Here is a 13,286-nt window from a genome sequence, read left to right as displayed (position 1 = left end):
TTCTGCGCGACCTTGCAAGCAAAGCAAACTCCTCCGGCAGAAGTTTCCAAAATTCCTCTCGGTTAACTCACTGCAAGTAGAACCCATTTGTCACGCAGACTAGAGAGGTGTTTTCCGTGCAGCGGCTCTGAACGCGGGGCCGTGCGCTCCCGGGCCACCCCGTCGAGCCGAGCAGTGGTACGGGCAGGCGGGGGGGCCGGGGGCCGTGCTGTGGGCACGCGGGTGGCCGCGGCTGGGGAGAGGCACTTCTCCATTAGTAAAACTGCTGAGGTGGCAGTGACTTGTCTCGTGCTTTGTCCTGCGTAGGGAATGGCTCGCGGCAGCGCAGCGCGTGTGCACCGCGGAGCTCCTGGTGCGTGGCTGCTCCTGGTTACACCAGCTGCGCTGGCACTGGGGGGGACGCGCCCGTTCACCAACGTGTGTTGTGGGTTAAAGCCCTCAGAATACTGTAGGTTCGTGGAATGCGTGAGGCTTTACCTACTGCCAGCAGCACGTAGCCCTGTTATGCTGTTAGGCTTGCTTTCCATCTTCACCACTGAGGTACATGAGAACATTCACATTATGCTCTTTTCTTCCTCCTTCCTCAGAGGAGGGTTTGCTCATGTGCTTTGTTTTGGCAATTTGCATGATTTCCTTCGATGTATGCATTTACATATGTTTATGTAGAAATAAGTGTCTACAAATACAGTGTGCTCGCAGAGTTCCTGGTGGTGAGACTTATTTGCTTAGCTCTGTGTGCTGACCGCATCTCCTGCCCAGATGAGCGCCGTGTGCTCCTGGCTGCGTCTTGGGTGTGAGGAACAGAGCTGTCATCCAGAAATGCTGTGCCCAGGTCAACAGGAAGGGGGGCTAAAACCTGAGGTTTTACTCAGCAGTCTCCAAGGGCATAAGGCAGAAAGCAGACAGATGTCTGATAGGGATTGATAGATATTTCAAGACAGGATATCCTCACTTTATGTGGTTAGGGAGTCAAACTTTTTTCTCCTGGACCAAGCCCTCATTTCTGTGATGATGTCCTGTTCCAAAAGAGAGGTTATTTGCTGAGCCTCCTGCCTGGGGTCAAGTTACTGATTTTTATCAGTAATGGAGCCCTGTCAGGTGTGCTGGAAGTATTTGGTGTGCATCAGGTCTGTCAATTCTTAATCACAGCCAAAAAGAAGCAGGTACAGCTCTATTAAGGGAGGGGAATAAAATACAGCTAGTTAAGATACTGAAAAATTGTCTCTTGCAAGTTATTGCAAATAGTTGGGAATACTATGCATAATACACCAAGCGTGCTGAGACTCACAGCTCACGTGTACTGAAGAATATAAGGTCCATACAAAACAAACAAAGCAGCTAGCTTATAAAACAGGTGACTTGCTATGGAAAGCACTCTGAGGATGGAAATGTGCAGTGGTCACTGATGAAAAGTATATTTGCTCCCAGATAGTATAGAGAGATACTCGCAGACACTTTTCAGAGAGATGAGAAGCAGCACTTCTGGAGCAACTGTCAGCAGTTCTGTTAGTAACTGTCACTGTGCTAGTAACTACCATTTATTATACTACTACTACTATGCTGCATGACATTTATTAAAACAATTACTAAGATAGATGCCTTAACTACATTTATAGTTGCATCCTGTAAGCATCTTGCTTTATAACATTCACCCTACCAAACATCATTGTTCTGACTTGAGATTGATTGAGGAAGACAGTTCCTCCATCAAGTGGTAAGGAATGTTACAGCGTTGGCTCTGCATGTAGATGGGTCTAATTTAGCTGTTTGGATAATTCCCTAAATATGTCTGTCTGACATGTTGCCCTTATTGCGTGGAAAATTTATCATTTCCATATTTTTTATAAGTAGGATGAAGATGTTAGTAGTTGTTAAATTTACAGCATAAAAGCCCAACCATTCTATTTCTTTTACATTCCCCTTGAATCACCAGGTTCCTGGAGCCCTTTGTCCATAGCTTCTAAAGAAATAAATCCTAAATTTAATTTCACTTCCCACTGCAAGTGTTATCTTAGTTGTTGAGTAAGACCCAGTCTCCCTGCAGGAAGCTGTTATTAATTCTAATTTGGTGAAGTCTTCATTTTCAACAGTAATTATAATTATCACCCAGTGTCTACTCACTCTCCTTCTTAGTAGGGGGGAATAATGGTAATGATGGGAATAAGAGCTCCCTTCCCTTCTCATTGAGCATAAATATCCTTCTTTTTTATTTGTTTGTATCAAACTTTTCAAAGTATAACAGCAGAGAAATGCCAGTGGACAGCTACTATTGTAATTAACTGATGTTCATTATTTCTTCAATCCAGATTGGTAATACATACATTTCTCGAAAAAATTCTAAATGAACTTGGAATTGTGAGGCAGTTGTTAATCATACTCTGCTAAAGTCTGCAACAGTGACTTGCAACATGTGCAAATAGTGCAGGATGGAAGCAGAACATGGATCCAGCATGAATTCTATCACAAGATCTCAAGACGTCAGTGTCTGTTTTGCTGCTGGGACTGAAGGATGTCACAAGCAGGAAACTCAAAGTCCACTTGCAGATTGTAAGTCTCTGCTGATTTTTCTCTTGTGATTCTCATTTTATAGCAGTATAACAATGTCAGCTCAGTGTAATTACTCATCCTTTATAGAGGAATAATTTAAAACAAAAATAGGTCATTGAGGTTGACTTATATAAACCAAATTTGATTTGTTTATAAGACCTTAAATTCTTGGTTAAATTCTGTAAGTAAAGGTCAATGTAAGTGAAAACAAAGAATATATATTACAGTAAAGTAGATTCAGGAAAATAGTTGGAATTGCAAGTTTGTTAGTTAAAGTAACTCCAGAAAGAGTTATAGCAGTGCAATAAGTGTCTTGAACCAGAGCAGTGTTAGATAACAAAATGCGTACGTGTCAGAATTCAAAGGAAGCTTCAAAAGCTGACATCCTCTGATATAGACCTGGAGTTTGCTTCAGTGAACTAGGAAACAGCTGATAAGGGCAATTGTCTATTTAAAAACAAAATTAGACTGAAAAAAAACTCTGATTTTTAGATAGATGTTTTGCTTTTCCGCTTGGAAATTCCATTGCAACAATGCAGTATCTTTCTCTTCTTTAACCACTTTGTATCACACTGCAATTAACAAGGAAAATATTTTCCATCAGACATGTCCTCAGTTATATCTATTGCAGGGATTACAAATGTAAACTGACACTAGTTGCTGAATATCTATGTATACTCTGAGTTACTTATTGGCTCTGTTTCCTTTCTGCATTTGAAATAATTCTATCAGCCTACAAATTCCAGATGTCATCTCAGTGGTTACCATAACATATCACAGAGTTACAGATTCATTAAAGTTGGAAAAGACCTCTAAGATCATCCAGTCCAATCATCCACCTACCACCAATACTTCCCCACTAAGCTGTGACCCTTAGTACAACATCTAAATGTTTCTTGAACACTGTCAGAGACGTTGACTCCACCACTGTGCAGCCCATTCCAGCACCTGACCAATCTTTCAAATAAATTTTTCCTAACATCCAATCTGAGTCTCCCCTGGCACTTCCCTCCAGTCCTATTGCTAGCTTCATGGTAGAAGAGGACAACTCCCACCTCATCACAAGCTCCCTTCAGGCAGTTGTAGGGAACAATAAGGTCTCCCGTGAGCCTGCTTTTCTCCAGTTCTTCAGCCACTCCTCCTAAGGGTTGTGCTCCAGACCCCTCACAGCTTTGTTGCTGCTCTTTCTGGACATGACCAGGACATGTCTGTCTTGTAGTGAGTGACCCAGAACTGAACACAGTTCTCAGGATGCAGCCTCACTGGCACTACAGAGGGATGATCACCTCCCCACTCCTGCTGTCTTCACTATTTCTAACACAAACCAGGATGCCACTGGCCTTCTTGGCCATCTGGGCTAACTGGTGGCTTGTGTTTAGCTGAGCATTAACCAGCACTCCCAGGTCCTCTTCCTCCACACAGTCTTCCAGACACTCTGCCCCAATCCTGTAGCATTGCCTGGGGTTGTTGTGGCCAAAGTGCAGGACACAGCACTTGTTCTCATTGCACTTCATCCCATTGGCCTTAGCCCAACTATCCAGCCTGTCTAGATCCTTCTGTAGGGCCTTCCTACCCCCAAGCACATCAACATTTTCTCCCAACTTGGTGTCATTTGCGAACTTCCTGAAGATGCACTTAGTGCCCTTATTCATCCAGGTCATCAGTAAAGATATTGAACAGAGCTGGCCTCAGTACTGATCCCTGAGGAACACCATTAGTGGTCGGTCACCAGCTGGATTTAACTCATTCACCACCACTTTCTGGGCCTGGCTATCCAGCCAGTTTTTTACTCAACGAAGAATATATCTGTCCAAGCCAAGCTTCTCTAGTAGAATACTGTGGGAGAGTGTCAAAGGCTTTGCTGAAGTCTAGGTAGACCACATCAACAGCCTTTCCCTCATCCACCACGCGGGCGAAGGAGATCAGGCTGATCAAAAGGACCTGCCTTTCATGTATCCATGCTAGCTGAATCTCATCCCCTGGCTGTCCCACACATGCCATGTGATCTCACTCAAGATGGTCTGGTCCATTACCTGACCTGGCACTGAGGTCAGGCTGACAGGTCTGCACTTCCCTGGATCCTCCTTGTGCCCCTTCATGTAGATGAAAGTCACACCAGCAAGCCTCCAGTCTTCTGGGTCCTCTCCAGTTAGCTAGGAATGCTGATAGATGGTGGAAAATGACTTGGCAATCACCTCCACCAGCTCCATCAGCATCCTCAAGTGGATCCCAACGAGCCCAATGGACTTGTGACAGTTTAGGTGGAGTAGTATGTCCATAACTATCTCCACTGAATCATGGGGAGTTTATTCTGCTCCCCATCCCAGACTTCTACCCCAGGTCATGGGGTAGAGTACCCTGAGAATAACTAGCTTGTCTTTTAGAGATAGGTGTAAAGAAGGAATTGAGAATCTCAGCCTTTTTCTTATCCTCTGTTATCACGTTCCCCATCACATTCAGTAAAGGATGGATATTCTCCTTTGCCCTTCTCTTACTGTTAATACATTTGTAAAAATGTTTTTTGTTCTCTTTAACCACAGTGGTCAGGTTGAGTTCAAGCTGGACTTTTGCCTTTCTAATTTTTTCCCTGCATATCCTACCAACTTCTTTGTTGGTACCAACTCTCCCTGAGTTTCTCATTCCTTCTTCCACAGGAGGCAGACTCTCTTTGACTTTTTATTGACTGAAGGAAGGACTGAACTCCTTGATGGCACCTAAGAGAGGGTTAAAAAGAGGTGATTAAAAAGATATCAGCTATAGCACACCTGTACTTCTGTGAGCTTTGGTGTTTTCAGTAGCTTGCTTAACTAAAGCAATTAACGGTACTGACCAATGAATATGAAGAAAGATAAACAAACTTCTTGATTTTGCTGTATTTAGATAGTTCTCTTCACCTGAACAGATCAGGTCTTAAAGAGGGTGTAACTGTAGTCATAGCTTTCAAAGTATAATTGGTAATACTTCTATCTCCTGTTACAGACTTTATATTTCAGGAGATGTGGAGGAAAATGATTCATCTGCTAAACCCACAGTGTGTCATTGCAGGTGACGGTAAAGGTCTCTCACTGGAATTACCTGTAAAAACAAGTTTTTGTTAATCATTTGTAACAGGTCATCCAAGCATAGTTCAGTGCACTGAACTCTAGCCAGAGAATGGAAATTATGACAGCACAATGCATGAGATTCAGTGATAACACACTGTGAACCTTACAGGTAATTTAAAGCTGTTTTTGCCTATCAGTTGTAAAATACATGAAAACTCAACTGAAAAGTGGGTCCAGCCAATGAATGAGAGGGATCTTGAATGCAAAAGTTCTTTTTCAAGTATTGTTGAGTTGTGATGAAAAACTGATGACATATTTTTAGTCAAATTTCTTTTTATGCATCTATGATGTCTTATTTTCCTGAAATACAGTAGTGACTGCCAACAGCAACAGCATGGTCTGCAACAGATGTTAAGAGAGCTTAGAGATAGATTCAGATGGCTGAGTACCTATAATCATTTTATATGAAATAGAGTTAACAAGCTAAAATGGTTATGGCTTCAAGTATATGCCTTTGCAGATTGATTGCTGGTGATAATACTTTTCTGCTAGCACAGACCTGGAATGCTGAACTGTAAAAAATTCTTGTGTGTCCTTCTGAGGACAAGAGTATGCAAGTGTGTCATCAGCATAAGTAATGAATGTGTAGCTGCCTAAATCAACACTTCATGTGAACTGCTGAAACACTTTGCAGATACAGTGCAAAAACAGAGAGATCCAAGTGTCGGTCTTCACTTAACAGAGTATGTTTTACTTCTCTGGCACACAGGATGCTTAGAGTGATAGCCATCTACTTCCACCATGAGCAAAAGCTAGTTTCAGGGAAGGGAAGGGAAGGGAAGGGAAGGGAAGGGAAGGGAAGGGAAGGGAAGGGAAGGGAAGGGAAGGGAAGGGAAGGGAAGGGAAGGGAAGGGAAGGGAAGGGAAGGGAAGGGAAGGGAAGGGAAGGGAAGGGAAGGGAAGGGAAGGGAAGGGAAGGGAAGGGAAGGGAAGGGAAGGGAAGGGAAGGGAAGGGAAGGGAAGGGAAGGGAAGGGAAGGGAAGGGAAGGGAAGGGAAGGGAAGGGAAGGGAAGGGAAGGGAAGGGAAGGGAAGGGAAGGGAAGGGAAGGGAAGGGAAGGGAAGGGAAGGGAAGGGAAGGGAAGGGAAGGGGAGAAAAAAAAAGAATTGTGAAGATTTTCCAGCATAAAGGTCACAGTACACAGAATGGAGGAAATAACATGGTGTTTAAAAGAAAGAAAAGCAAGAGTAGAAAAGAAGTCATGATGCCTGAGGATACATTTGGAAGTACCTGCACAAACCCTCAGACTACTCCACATCACTCCAAAGAGCAAAGATGTAAAAAATCTTCCCTGCAGTAGTCACTAGCAACACTCTTGGTTGCTTTTATGAAATGACCTGTTTCAAATGTTCACATGATCTTGGATGAAACTCTTGATTTGTCTAAGAATTCACACTAAACAGGCTTCATATCTTATTATCTACCTACAGGCAATAACACCAATTCTCACTTTTGATCCTCCTTACTGTCCAGTTCCAAAATCACTGACTTAGCTTGTGGAACTTGAAAAGTAACTCAGTCCTTGCCCTGACAAGAAATAGTCACCTCAGCAAACCTCAAGATTTCCCCAGTCAGTAGTTTGCATAGCTGTTCATTTGTCTTTCCGTATCTGTTAGGACTCTGTATCACTACAAGGAGACATGGTTCCCAGGCTGGCATTATACTTCGATAAGTCCTTATCTCTAGCTGAACTAGCTGACCTCCAGATTCTTCTTTTTCTTTCTTTTTCTTTTTCTTTTTCTTTTTCTTTTTCTTTTTCTTTTTCTTTTTCTTTTCTTTTCTTTTCTTTTCTTTTCTTTTCTTTTCTTTTCTTTTCTTTTCTTTTCTTTTCTTTTCTTTTCTTTTCTTTTCTTTTCTTTTCTTTTCTTTTCTTTTCTTTTCTTTTCTTTTCTTTTCTTTTCTTTTCTTTTCTTTTCTTTTCTTTTCTTTTCTTTTCTTTTCCTTCCCTTTCCCTTTCCCACCCTTCCCTTCTTACTTTTTTTTAATTTTTTTCTATCTGTCTGTCTCCTGGCATCAAGAATGGTTCAAGAACACTACTCATATACTCCTGATATTATGTTCTAATTATTACTTATTATATCAGGCATTTATAAGCCTCATCTTATAGGGTCTGGAGTTAGGAAAGTGACATTATCTCCAGCAGAGCCCTGAGCCAGTGATTCGTGATAGAACAGCTCAGCAGTTCCCACACCCATCTTTGACCAACAGAGTTCTATCCAGGCATCTAAATTGTAAACTGCATTCCTCCGATCTTTTGCTTGTCAGCAAGAAGAAGAAGAAGAAGAAAACAGATTTGCGCTGATCTTGCATTAGTTTTTGCCAGATTTCCTGTACAAACTCACATAGAGGAAGCAAAATCTGAAAGTGAGATGAAAAAAAGCTTGCAGCCCTCTAAATTTCGTGGCCAAAAATGCTGAAGAATGTTCTCTCCACTACTGCCACCAGGCATTCAGAAAGACAGGCAAAACAGAAAGCTAAATGCCTGAGTGATCCCATGACTGCAATAATAGTAATAATTAACAATAAGTAATTGCCAATTGTATTGCCCTTTTCATTGCAGAGTTCGTGATGACTTGCTTGTAAACATTTTGAGTTAATGATAACATTTCTATTGACTGTTTAACACAGACATGTGCTTGAGTTAAGAGAAAAGACTTACAGAATTTATAACTAAAAGATCCTGCAGGATTTCAGACATCTAATTCCCCAGAAATCTCATGTAGGGATTCAATCTCCATCTTTCAGGCAAATCATTTATCTTTCAGCAGCTCAGGCACCTGTCTAAGGCTTGCAGTATAGATCATGCATGAAGAGAGGCTGGGTGCTCTTTCAGCAGCACATGTGCTTTGGTGAAGGCTCCATCTACGTGTCTGCAAAGGGAGCGGTAGTTAAACCACTGTAATCAACACAGTTAAATTGTGCTACGTATTGCACATGGTCTTGCATGCATGGATGGAAGGCTGTGCCAGAAAAAAAAAAAAAAAACAGAAGGAAGAAATGTTCCCTAAATACTGAGAAGGATTATGTCCAGGTTGTCTGCTTTCTCACTCTATAGTGATCTCAGTGTTACCTGTCTTACATGTGGGATGTTTCCCCTGTTGTTTCCAGATTTTGAAGTGTATTTTCATCTATGGTTAACATTTTATGAACATATTGGTCAGATGTTATCTCTCTTCAGCAGTAATATATTCCATAAGTGTGCAGTTTTATAGGAAGATTACATGGTCTTAAAGTAGAAGTAATCTCAAATTATATGAACTGATAGTGAAATAGGTAAATATTCCCACCATTTAGCTTCTATGCTTTCAAGACTGTGGATTCCCAGAAATTATGAAGAAGACTAGAAAAATCATCAAGTTTCATGTTCTAATGCATGAGGTTCATTGTGGCTTATTAAAAGAAAAAAAAAAAATTGCAAATCAGATTATAGCAGCTTTCCTTGTGAAAATCTTTATATCTGAAGATGTAATATATATACAGTGTATAACAATGTCTGCATTTTATTTCTACAACCGATGCATATTGCATACCCATATAAAAATTAGAGGTTTTCCAGCCAAATACTGACCTTGCCAATGTCTGCTGTACTTTTATGTTGTGATAACAGCAAAAAAATGTGATGTTGACTATTACTTAAACACTAAGAACTATGCAGTCTGTACAGAATGATCCTCATAATTCTCCAGAACTCAAGTCACTGTGGTTTTTAAAGCTGATAAACACACAATTTCTTAAAACTGGTTCCTTCTTCCCAAAATTCAAAATTATGTAAAAGAAAATATTTGGTTAAAAAAATCCAAAACCTCTTTTCTATGGCGTTCAAACTACATGATCTCCCTAACTTCACTAGTCAGCTGGTTTTTGCAAGCTTACAAAAACATGAACTTGAACACAGTAGACCAGACTTGGCATGGAGGTTTTAAAGCAGCAGGGAGTACTGAGTGGACATAAATGCACATCTGGTGCTGACAGCGCATTTCCTCTGAAAACATGAAGATAACAAAGGAACAAGATGATATATTCATGTCACAGATGTATCGTCCAAGGAGTTTTAGTATCAGTTTACAATTTATCATGTTACAGTTTTTAAGTATAGTATTATATATTTATTGCTATTATTTTAACTTCAGTTAACTCCTTACATTTTCCCTTCTTTCTTGAGACTGTAATGGAGTGAGGAGAACCAGGAGAAGAGCTCTTTATCATGCTATCGGAGGCAAAGCCCATATTTATTTTCCTTAACAAAATATAAACAGTCACAGGTTTTATTTCATTATGCATACCTGTCAAGGGCTCTACAGAAATGTTCTTCTCTTGCGTAACAGTATACATCTGCCTTGTGTAGACAGGACAGCAAAGCCTTTTCAGGCACAGAATAACTCACTGTACAATGGACACACACTAAAGAAAAGATTTCTTACAGATGATTGCTACTGTTACAGGAATAAGCAGTTATTTCATAAGACTTTTGTATATATGAGGCCAGAAAAAAAGCCACACCGCAGCTGTCTCTCCCCAGGTGAATCATTTGGTCATGATTTCAGACTATGTGGTGGGATATCAATGTGTGTATGAGTATACTACACAGCTTTCAAAACCACCTGGGGAGCAATATGCGTGGGGGATAGCTTTGGACCTAATGATTTGATGGTCCCTTTTGGCTTTCATTTATAATCTGAATTAAGCTCCTTCAAAAATAATTATTTACTCAATCATGCCATCAGCACATATTCTGAATTTTTGGTTTCACATCTGCAGTTTATTAATTCGTTCATTTCTTCAGACAAGAGAGTTTTTTAGTTAAACAAAGGAACTCTCTGATTTGCACTTTTCCTTAAAGAAAGAAAAAAAATGATTCAAATTTTCCCATAATTCATTTAGTGTCTATTTTTCTCTGTTTGATGCTTCACAGGTCTCCCTAGGGAAAGCTGCCAACACTCCTGAATTGGCTGAATGTTCTCTGCCGTCTTCAGCACTGCCATGAAAAGCACAGAGCAGGACGGTCAGTATCATTCCTAAACTCAGCCAAATATTGTGACCAGAAGACTCATCAGGTCATCTTAATGAACACAGATCTTTCCTGAGTATCACTAAGGTGCTTCTAGGAAAAAAAAAAAAAAAAAAAAAAAAAGCACAAAGAATTTTTACATGTAGAAAAGGCTAATATGGATTGAATAGAGATAGGGATAAAGATCACTTTCATGTTTGCTTGACATGTTTTTCCTCATCTAAGTAAAACATACTCTAAATGAGATTATTTTCTGCTTAAAACTTGTCTTGTCATCCAGCACCACAGAGGATAGGCAGGTTCTTGGCAGAATAGAGAACTGGAAGCACTGTTGTGGTTAGAAACAGAGATTTGCTATTAAGTAAGAAAGAATGAACAACGAGTGCAGTTTTGCACTTATTGTTTATAGTTGCATAGAATTTCTAGAGTTCTCATTTACAACGGCATTTTGGTAACCTGGCTAAACCCACTGCAGATTAGGTTAAATTTTTACCAGTCAGCACACAATACAGTCATAACTTAGACTGAGGCTCACATTAAAGAACACAAGTCACTCATTCAGTCCTGAGAGGAAGAAGATGGTGTAGATGTCACTGGCCACTGGAGTTCACCCTGTTTTACCATCCAACAGCTTTTCCATTCTAAGTCCCCCTTAGGTATTGTTGCTGCCTGATTAACAGACAGCTAAGAGCAGCTCCCTGTGCTGTTGAGCTTCTTTGTTGCAGGACAGGTGTCACCATCTACTGGAATCTCAGCATCTGGGCAAGCGATACATTTACACCCACTCACACATTAAGGATATTCATCCCATTGTTGGTTAGGGCACCCACAATGACAGAGGTCAGGAGCAGGGGGTACTGGTCACAAAGCTAAATTACATTGGTCCGTAGCATAACACTCTAAAATCCTAAAGGATTATTACAAGTGAAAAAGAAGAACCTGAACAGTTGCAGCTCCGTAAGTCCAATTTTATATTTTAAAATGTATTAGGACAAATTACAAACTGTTCATTGAACATAAACAGAAAAAGAAAAAAAATATATAGATTAATGAAAAATAAGAAAAGTACACACCACCTCCTTGTTGGGATAAGCAGAATGTGTTTGTGTTGAAAAAAATAAAATAATTCATAGTATTTTCATCCTACACTGGTAACTTCAGTAATATTTCTATTTCAACCACAAGCTTCTGGAGGTACAGTGCTGCCACCAAAAGTAGGTTTAAAATGCTTTAAAGTGAAAATTTGAATGCAGGAGACATCAACATTCCTGATATAATCATAGAATCACAGAATCACTCAGGTTGGGAAAGACCTTCAAGATCAATGAGTCCAACCATACTACCCTAACAACCCTCTGCTAAATCATGTCCCTGAGTACCACATCCAAATGATTTTTAAACATACTCAGGGATGGTGACTCAACCATCTTCCTGGGGAGCCTATTCCAGTGCTTAACAACCCTTTCTGTAAAGAAGTCTTTCCTAATATCCAACCTAAACTTACCTTGGCGCAAATTGAGGCCATTTCCCCTCCTCCTGTCACCTGTCACCAGCAAGAAGAGACCAACCCCGCTCTCACTGCAATCACCTTTCAGATATTGGAAGAGAGCAATAAGGTCTCCCCTCAGCCTCCTTTTCCCCAGACTGAACAGCCCCACTTCCTTCAATCTCTCCTCATAGGGCATATTCTCCATGCCCTTCACAAGCCTTGTTGCCCTTCTTTGGACCTGCTCCAGCACCTCAATGTCCTTTCTGTACCGAGGTGCCCAAAACTGAGCACAGTACTCGAGGTGAGGCCTCACCAATGCCGAGTACACAGAATCACAGAATTGTCAGGGTTGGAAGGGACCTCAAGGATCACCCTAGCCCTGCTCACCACACCATTCCTGATACAAGCAGGATGCCATTGGCCTTCTTGGCCACTTGGGCACACTGCTGGCTCATATTCAGCTGAACACACCTGAAAAGATAGGCTGTGGCTTTCTGATAGAATGAAATTTCTTCTAGATCAAGACAATGGTCTGAACAGGCCAACTGAGAATGTATATATAATGACATTTGCAAAGCCAGTAGGCAGTAACACAAGGAAATAAAAGGGACATACATTCAACCTCAATGTTTTTTACTTTACAAACAACCCATACTGATAAAGCTGACACAGTGCAGATGCCTGGGACTTCATGTACTAAAAAAGGCTGTCTTGAACTAGATGGCCGCTGCTGACGCTTTGAGAGAAGCACTTCTATGCTGAGTGCTGCGGTAACTTTTTGTGGAGGAGAAAAACTGTAAAGCAAATCACGTGGATTTGGCACTAAGGAGAAGTGCTGGAGACGTCAGTAAAACAAGTTTGTTCTGTGGGCAAGCTCGTCGGAGCATGTAGCTACCGCAGCTCTGACAGACCCAAAGGCAGCCGGAAGGCCGAACGCTGCGTCTGCTCTGAACAGCGGCGTTCTTACGCTACTGCGCGCGGACGAACGCGCTGCCTGAGGCCCCGTAGCAGCAGGGCCAACCCGGCTGTTACGCGCTCTGGGGAGCACGTCGCGGCTCAGCAGCGCCTGTTTGGAGCACGGATGCAGAATAGCCGTGCGATGGGCCCCTCCTGGTGTCACAGTGACCGCCGGGGCCGGGT

General features: G+C 41.4%; 1 long non-coding RNA gene across 2 annotated transcripts; it reads left to right on the top strand.

The window, feature by feature from the left end:
- The first annotated feature begins 13 nt into the window (after positions 1-13).
- LOC149913116 (uncharacterized) lies at positions 14-12,382 on the top strand. Of its 2 annotated transcripts, XR_016461404.1 has the most exons (4): positions 14-177; positions 2,307-2,547; positions 5,659-5,760; positions 10,562-12,382. It is a non-coding gene; the product is annotated as an uncharacterized LOC149913116 (long non-coding RNA). The 2 variants fall into 2 exon arrangements; XR_016461405.1 differs by lacking the exon at positions 5,659-5,760.
- The last annotated feature ends 904 nt before the right edge of the window (positions 12,383-13,286 follow it).

This window comes from Phasianus colchicus, chromosome Z, assembly GCF_987193195.1.
Source record: "Phasianus colchicus chromosome Z, bPhaCol1.hap1.1, whole genome shotgun sequence".
NCBI classification, from domain to species: Eukaryota; Metazoa; Chordata; class Aves; order Galliformes; family Phasianidae; genus Phasianus; species Phasianus colchicus.
Note: the sequence above shows the minus strand (reverse complement) of the source record. Positions and strands in the feature narration are given on the sequence as shown.